This window comes from Prosopis cineraria, unplaced genomic scaffold, assembly GCF_029017545.1.
Source record: "Prosopis cineraria cultivar Desert tree isolate PC_DT_omini unplaced genomic scaffold, ASM2901754v1 PC11, whole genome shotgun sequence".
Lineage (NCBI taxonomy): Eukaryota > Viridiplantae > Streptophyta > Magnoliopsida > Fabales > Fabaceae > Prosopis > Prosopis cineraria.
In genome coordinates this window covers 25,607,083-25,615,490 of record NW_026555342.1, presented here as the reverse complement: position 1 = coordinate 25,615,490, position 8,408 = coordinate 25,607,083, and positions in this window count along the sequence as shown.

The window sequence follows — 8,408 nt, the reverse complement described above, 5'->3', positions numbered from 1 at the left end:
TCCATTGATTGAAAATTTGAAATTACTTTAAGAGGTGGGTGTGAAAGTGTACAATGGTTATATGGAAGAGAAGTTCAATTTGAGAACCATTCTTTTTAGTACAGTCAATGACTATCCAGCATATGATAATTTATCTGGGTATAGTATTAAAAGACATCTTAGATGCCCTATTTATGAAGACGACACACATTCGATAAGGTTACGGCATAGGATGAAGAATGTCTATTTAGGATATTGTAGGTGGTTAGGCATGGATCATTGGTACCTTAAATGGGCAAAATCTTTCAATGGGAGTCAAAAGAAAGTAGACCGCCAAAGATATTGACTAGTGAGAAACTGTTTAGAAAGGTCAAGTATTTAGATTCTAATTTAGGCAAATTGTTGGCAAAATATGCAGGAACAATTAGTTGGAAAAAGAGGCCAATTTTTTGAGTTTTCATATTGTAAGACATTGGATGTGAGCCATTTTGTCTCTACCCTATATTCCAGGGAAGATCAAGGATGTATCAATGCAAGGTTAGACATGGTTGAAATGGAAATAAGGGAAGAGTTGACACTGGAGGAGAAGGAAACTTGAATATATCTTCATGTTACGACTTACACACTATCCAAAAAATAAAAAAGAAGTTTCTGCCAATCTCTTATTAGAGTCAAAAATGTGAGGAACCTTGTTTCATCAAGGGACCTAAAGCTAAAAGGCTTAAAATCTCATGACTGTTATGTTCTAATTGAAAATTTTCTACTGGTAGCTATACATGGTATTTTATCCAATAATGTGTAAGCAACGATCACAAGACTTTGTTTTTTCTTTAAGGCTTTTTGTAGTAATATAATTAATCCCACAAAGTTGTCAAGATTGCAAAGATGGGTTGTAAAAACATTATGTGAGCTGAAGACGTATTTTCCTCCTACATTCTTTAACATATTGGTCCATCTAACCATTCACTAGGTTAGAGAGGTACAATTGTGTTGCCCCACCAACTTGAGATAGATATACCTGGCTAAGCATTATGTGAAGTATTAAAAGGGTATGTTGTAACATCCTGATTTTTATATAATAAAGAAATTGTGGAATTTAGGTTTTGAGGAAAAAAATGATAATAATAGGAATTTATATTATTTGAGATTATTTAGAAATAATATTATGATTAGGTATTTAATTATGAATTTAAAAATTTAAATTTAAAACCACATAAGCAATATTTAGTTAAGATATAATACATAAATAATTTTTTTATGTGTGTGTTAAAAAAAAAAGAGAAGGTAGAAGGAACAAAAAAAAGGGAGGGTGGAAGGTTGTTGTTTCTAAGTCCCACATTGGTTAGATGAGGGAAGAGAAGAGGTGCCTTTATGTATAAAAAGGAGGGGGTGTGTGCATTAGGAAGCATGAGAGGCTAAGATGCAATTTAGAAAAAATTGCAACTTTTGGCCCAAAGGTTTGAATAATTAAATTCAAACCTATAGTTTTTTTAATATAATTTTGGGACTCACAATCCCATTTTTATATTATTTTTTTCTCTTCCTCTCACGTTGCTCGGCGTTTTCTCGCAAGGGGGGATTATTTTCTTTTTCTTCAGGTATGTTCTAACTTTCCTGTTTAGATTAGCATTTAAAAATTTATTTAATTACAAAATTAATTTTATAGTTATTTTCTAAATAATATTAGCTTTCTAGTGATATGATTATTTTGTAGGATAGAGTAAATATTTTGATTAGGATTTTTTTATAGGATAGTTAATCTGATGATATGATAGATTAAAAATATAGGTTAAAACTCTTAGGGATATAATAAATATTATAGAATATTTTCTTGAGGTTGAAACTCATGTTTAAGAATTTTTGAGTTAAAATCTAGATCTATATGGTTGAATTTATGTGGAATCTGAGATGTAGGGATAAACCTATGATTATTAAATATTTATTTAAGTATGAATAGGTATTTTTGAGGTTATAGAAAGGTGATTTGAGGCTTCAGGATAATTTTAAAATTTTTAATTTATTTTTGGACAAATTTTTAGAATATAGAAGGATGAAATTGCGATACTAGAAGTGATTTGAGGATAAAAAAAAAGTTTATTAGGGTACGAGAATTTTAGAAAAGAATTTGGGAAGTTAAATGAGGCATAAATCTTAAATTAGTGTTAATATGGACTGTAGATTTAAGACTTTCTAACTCTTTAAATTAGAGTTATTTATTTTAATGTAAAATTAATATATAGTATTGTGAAATAATTATGTAGATTATATTGACAAAGATAGTGGTGAAAAAGGAGTTGTGAAGGGGAACTTGTTATTCAAGACACAAGGTAACCATTATTAATGTGTTGTGATGGGTGTGTTTGTGAATGGTTATGTGTTGTTTTGTTGTTTGGAAAAATTATGAATTATTGAAAATAAATACTGTTATATACTTCCGTGAAATCATTGCCAAGTGGGTTAAAAATTTATTTTTGTTTATCATGATGAGATATTATTGTTCGGATATATTCCTGTTTGGATATTTGAATGATGCATGACTTGTCAGGGTATTTTAATGTATGGTGTTAATGGGAATTTCTGTTCGGTTAATTATTACCACGTGGTAAGCCCTCATTGGACCCAATGAGTGGCGTGTCGCTTGGTCCAACTCACCTTTGGCCGGGTGATTTGGCGTCCGAGCATGGCGAAAGGAGGATATAAGGTGCAGTCATGCAAATTAAATACTTGTTCGGTTTGTTTGAAAATATTGTTCGGTTAAATGTTTTGTGTGCCCACTTAGCAATCGCATGATTAGTTACATCCGCATGCATCATTACATATTAATTTTTGGTTACTGGGACTTTTAAGTCTCATTCCCCGTGGTTAATATTTTTACAAGAGCGAGTCTGGCCGAGAAAGCACCAGAGGTGTAACTGTGGTGTATGAGACACCATCTTTTACGTTGCCTCTTATTTTAGATTATACAATGTATCTTGTGCCAACTTAGGACATATCTTCTTTGTGAAGCATGTAAACTCTAATCCTTTTTATTAAAAGTATTTATATGACCAAGAGGATTATGTCTGTCCCTCTTGATTCATGACCTGATTTGAATAACATGCTATGAGGATCCTGTCTGTCCCTCATGGTTCTAATTGCTTTTTTGAGATATTTTAAGACCTGTGGTATATTGTCTTGGATGTACCATGGTAGAAATTTTTCTACCATGATAAGGGTTTAATGAAAAAAAAAATGAGTTGTTGAATTAATAATTTGTGAAAAATCAATTTGTAAATTTGAGGGTGTTACATATGTCAAAAATCAAAGTTAACTAAAAGGTTTCATTGTCGAATGATATATCAAAGAAGAAGTTGTTGACTTTTGCACCCGATACTTAAAGAATGTTAGGGATGTTGACTTCTAAAATACTATCATGATAATGAAAGGGCAACAGGAATAAAAATCATTGCTATCTTAGACCAACAATGAGAAGAATCACATCTATATGTATTTATCAATTCTCCAAAGATCAACGAGTATGTAAAAAAAAGTAAAAGGAAGATAATCCAAATAGAAAAGAATAACAGATTATTAAAATACATGAAAAATATTTTATCAATTAGTTGAAAGGATATATTAATGAAATATATGATGCTAATTGCAATTCAATTTTTGAGAGATTGAGATGGTTAAAAAATAGGTCAACTAATCATGTTCTTTCTTACATTAGCTATGTCATCAATGGATATACATGCTATACAAAAGAGCATGATGATCAGAGCATGGTGCAAAATAGTAGCATAACTCTAAAGGCCGACTCCATGTACATTTCAAGTTCTAAGGATGATAATACAATCTATACGAAAAAGTCATACTTTAGGGTAATTGAGCATATTTGGGAGTTAGATTACATCACTTTTAGAATTCTTGTTTTTGGGTGTAAGCGGGCTGACCATAAAAAAGGTTTAAAAGTTGATAATGGGTAGATTTTGGAGAATTTCAATAAGGAAGGGTATAAAAGTAAGCCATTCATTCTTACGACCCAAGCTAAATAAGTTTTTTATATCCCTAATCCTAATGAACGGTCTATTGTGTTGTTTAGTAACAAAAAAGAATGATGAGGGCAATAGCAAAGAAGGGCTATAAAATGAAGACATTAGAATAAATGACGAAGTAGAAGATTATCTATTTAAAGGGCTAGAAAATAGTGATGGTGATTTTGGTATTGAAGATTATATTTTCTTTGTAAGACATGATCACAATGAGTACATTTAGATATCAAAGAGTGGGGAATCACTTCAACTAAAGAAGACAATTGTTAAGAAAATTGTTGATACAAAGAAATGAAAAAGCACAACTTGGAACATGCAACTAGTTTTTGCTTGATTTATTTTATTTGTTTGATTTAATCCAATTTATTTTATTTGCTTAATTTAATATAATATATTTTTATTTCATTTGATCCAATTTATTTAATTTAATTTAATATGATTTTTTTGAGTAGGTGATTAAATGGCTACAAGAAGTAATAATTATACTCCTCCTATAATGGCTCTCAACAGAGTGATCCTATTCTTGCCTCAACCACCATTTCCTAATCGTAGGGTAAGCAAGGTGAAGAGTAAAGACTAAGGAGGGGCTTAGTAGTGATGGAACATGAAGCAAGGTCAAGAGCTCTCAAGAGAAAGCTTACTACTTAGTGGAACAACAAGGGCAAGTGCATTGACTCAAACAATTTAGTGAGCTACATTTGAATGATGGTTAAAGCCTCTGAAGCATGAACATGCCAAAATCAAGGCCGTGTTCATGTTGGATATGTATCCGACATGGACATGCATCCTGTACGTAGATGTAATGTGTCCTTTTTTTTGAAATGGGTGGACACAAGTTGCTGCCAGCAGACACAGGCAAACACGAGTCGATGTGAGCAAGACATAAAATGCAACAGGTTTTAGGCATTTTTTTCCCTAAGAACATATGCCCTACTTCACAAAACATTGACCGATCCCTTTCATTTCCAAGTCCTTTGCTTGATTTGCAACACTCTTCTTTAACCCAATAACCATTCACTACCACCGACCATCATCCTTCCCTCCTCCTCCGTCAAGCTTGAGTAAGGTAATATTCTCATTCTCCTCTGTCACTCTCTATCTCCGCATCCTCAGTCACTGTTTCAATATCTTCTACAGTCATTGTGTTGCTTTTTGTCTCTCCTCCTCTGTTGCAACTCAATGAGGTAATATTCTTGAGCTTGGCTATTGTTCTTTGTTATTATGTAGACAAAGTGATAGCTAATAGGAAAGCTATTTAAAAAAAAAGTTTGGTTTCTCCTTTTCATCGATTGACATTAACTTTTTCCTCTTCCATGATCCTATTTAAAAAAGTTTGGCTTCCTTATGTTGTACGCATTTTGTAGTTTTTGCTCTAATTTCCCTCTTTTCTATTTCTTGTCTGCTTGAACATTAGTTGATGGATATTAACTGGATATTCTTTGTAGTTACAATAATTTCAAAGCTTGAATTTAGATATTTTTATTTGTTTGTTTAAATTTTTATTAGCTCTCCTCATGTTAAAATATGTAAGAAATTGTTTTCAATTTTTTTAATATTTATTAATTTAAGTTGATCATTATCCTTTTCCACTTGATATTGCTTAATTATTTAATTATATATATATATATATGTGTGTGTATATAAATATTTAATATTTAATTATTTATATAGTCGTACCTGAATCTTAGAATTTTTGAAATTTTCGTATTCACGTATCATGTCGTATCGTATCCAATACTCATACCCTTAACAATACTTCATAGGTTAAAACTAATGCGCCCCTCAATATGGCAAATTGGGTAAAGGTACCTAATTATTGAAGGATTTAATTTAGAACACAATTTCGATCATTTTAAAATTTTTTATAGAAATTTCAACCAATTTGAAACATGATTAACTTATTTTTCAGTCAGGATTTGATCTGTATATAATCATACCCGAATCTTAAAATTTTTGAAAATTGTCGCATCTGTGTATCACGCTGTATCGTATCCGATACTTGTACGCATATCGGTGCTTCATAGGTTAAAGCTAATGCACCCCTCAATATGGCGAATTGGGTAAAGGTACTTGATTCATTGAAGGATTTAATCTAGAACACAATTTCAATAAGATATTTCTTATTTGTCATTTTAAAACTTTTTATAGAAATTTTAATTAATTTAGAACATGATTAACTTATTTTTCAGTCAAGATTTGAGCTCAACAAGAGTTAGAAGAAGGTTGTTTTGTAGAAATTTAGGATAGTCTACTGCAATTTTAGAGCATGGGTCACTCAAAAATTCTTAAAGAACCTAGATATGGCTGGCATTGAAGATGAAGTTCCTCACATCTTAAGATCTGTGATTAATCCGAATCAGTAGGCTAAGTTTGTTGACTTCTACCGCAATAAAGAGTTCAAGGAAATATTTCTTGCTCAATGTTAGTTTTTATTACTTATATATCTACACTAACTCAAATATTTTTTTGTTTTCGTAAGAATTAAGCCCTATAAACAAGACGGGGGCAAAGAAGTATGAATATCCTTACCTGAAAGGGCACAAGAGTTATGCTAATATTGAGAAAGACTGTTAAAAGGAATAGGATAAATCTCATGGCAAGCTTTGGGCTTTGCCTAAACAAATAATCAAGGAAACATTCAGGACCTTGATTAGTATTTCCTTTCCTTTTTTGTGTAATAAGACCCAGTAGTTGTGGAGCAACAAAATAAATACATTGGAAAGTTGATCAAGGGGCGTGTGCTGAGGATTTCTATAATAAAGTTTAGCCCTTTGAGTGCTAAAAAAAAAGCAACACGAGCATCCCTTCTCTAAAACTACCTGAGGTAATGTTGCAAATGCCTTAGTCTTGCTCATTTTTATTTATTTTTTACTCTTCTCTCAAGTGGTATAATGTTTTTGTCTTTTGTTTAAGGAAAGGTCAAGATTGAGTGCCTAGCTAACATCCCTTACTTGCATGTGGTTGCAACTGGACTCATGTGTTAGATATGGCAAAACACCAAAGAGGGGGTGAATTGGGTGTTTAAGAAAATTTTGGTTCTTTTAAAACTTTTCAACAAAACTATGTTCAAAGAAAAGTTTAGACAAATTTATGTTCTAAACTTTATGTGTAAGAATTTTAAAGTTATTTTCACAAGCTCAATATTTGTAAGAGTATTTAGAAACAATCTCTTAAGTGCAAGTTTGTGTTAGAGCATGTAAATATATCAAATTATATTTTGAACACTAAAACATAGTATAAGCTAAGGTTGCTAGAAATATAAAGAGTTAAAGGAAGAGAGATTACAAACAATAATTTATCCTAGTTCAACTCTTCCTCTTGAGCCTACATCTAGTTCCCAAGCAACTACTTGAGATTTCTTTACTATAACACAAGCTTGAGTAGGCACTTGCCACCTCAGTACATCTATGAGTTTAGTTTAGGTACTTGTGAGCCTTTATAATAACTCACTTTACTAGTGAGCTTTTATTCTCAAAAGAACAACCTCTCCTGATTTCAAAAAAAATCTCTCCCTCACCTTTAAAAAGGTTTTGAGTATGTGAATCACTCAATTGAAACTCTCTCTAAGAGTAATGATGAGTACAATAAAGCTTTAATACTTAAATGATGAAGATATAGATGATCTTAGCTCAATAACAGTGATTTTCATGTAATAAGAGTAACATGATCATGAATTTCATTGCTCAATGATTTTAGAGGTTAGTGTCTTCTTAAAATTAGTTTGGATTATTAAATTTATAGCCCATAAGGTAAAATAAGTGTTAGAGACATCAACTGACCGTTTAGAGACATTACACAGTGATTATAGCCATTATGCAAAATCTTGTAAGTGACCAATGCTGATTCATGCTTATTTTAGGGGTTTTATATGTATAAATCCAATATCTTATGAGTGACCTACTAAATCACGCAAGAACATGTATGTTATAGAGCCCAAAAAACAAATCACGCAAGGAAGCAAGGTGTCTTCACACGTGATTTTGTACTATAGAAGTTATAGAATGAGAAACAAGGCTTTAAAGGTTATTTCTTGTATAAGTACAGCTTGTTTCACATTTGATTTATTATTTAGAGGCTATTCAGTGTGAAAATAGGCTTTTAAGTGCATTTTCACGTGTGAACACAAGGTGCTTTCACACGAGATTGAACATTGGTACTAAATCATACATGTGTGACTGCTACTCTCAGGCGTGATTTTACAGCTTCACTACTCATAACTTTATAATGCCCTAACTCACTCAATATAACTTAATAAATTTAACCAAAATATATATATAAAAAAATAAAATTTAATCCTTTTTAGGATTATATTTTAAAAAAATATATTCTAACAAAATAAAAAAGAGATATTTTTGCTTAATTCAAAATCAGATTTTTCTCTCTTAATCTGATTTCCAA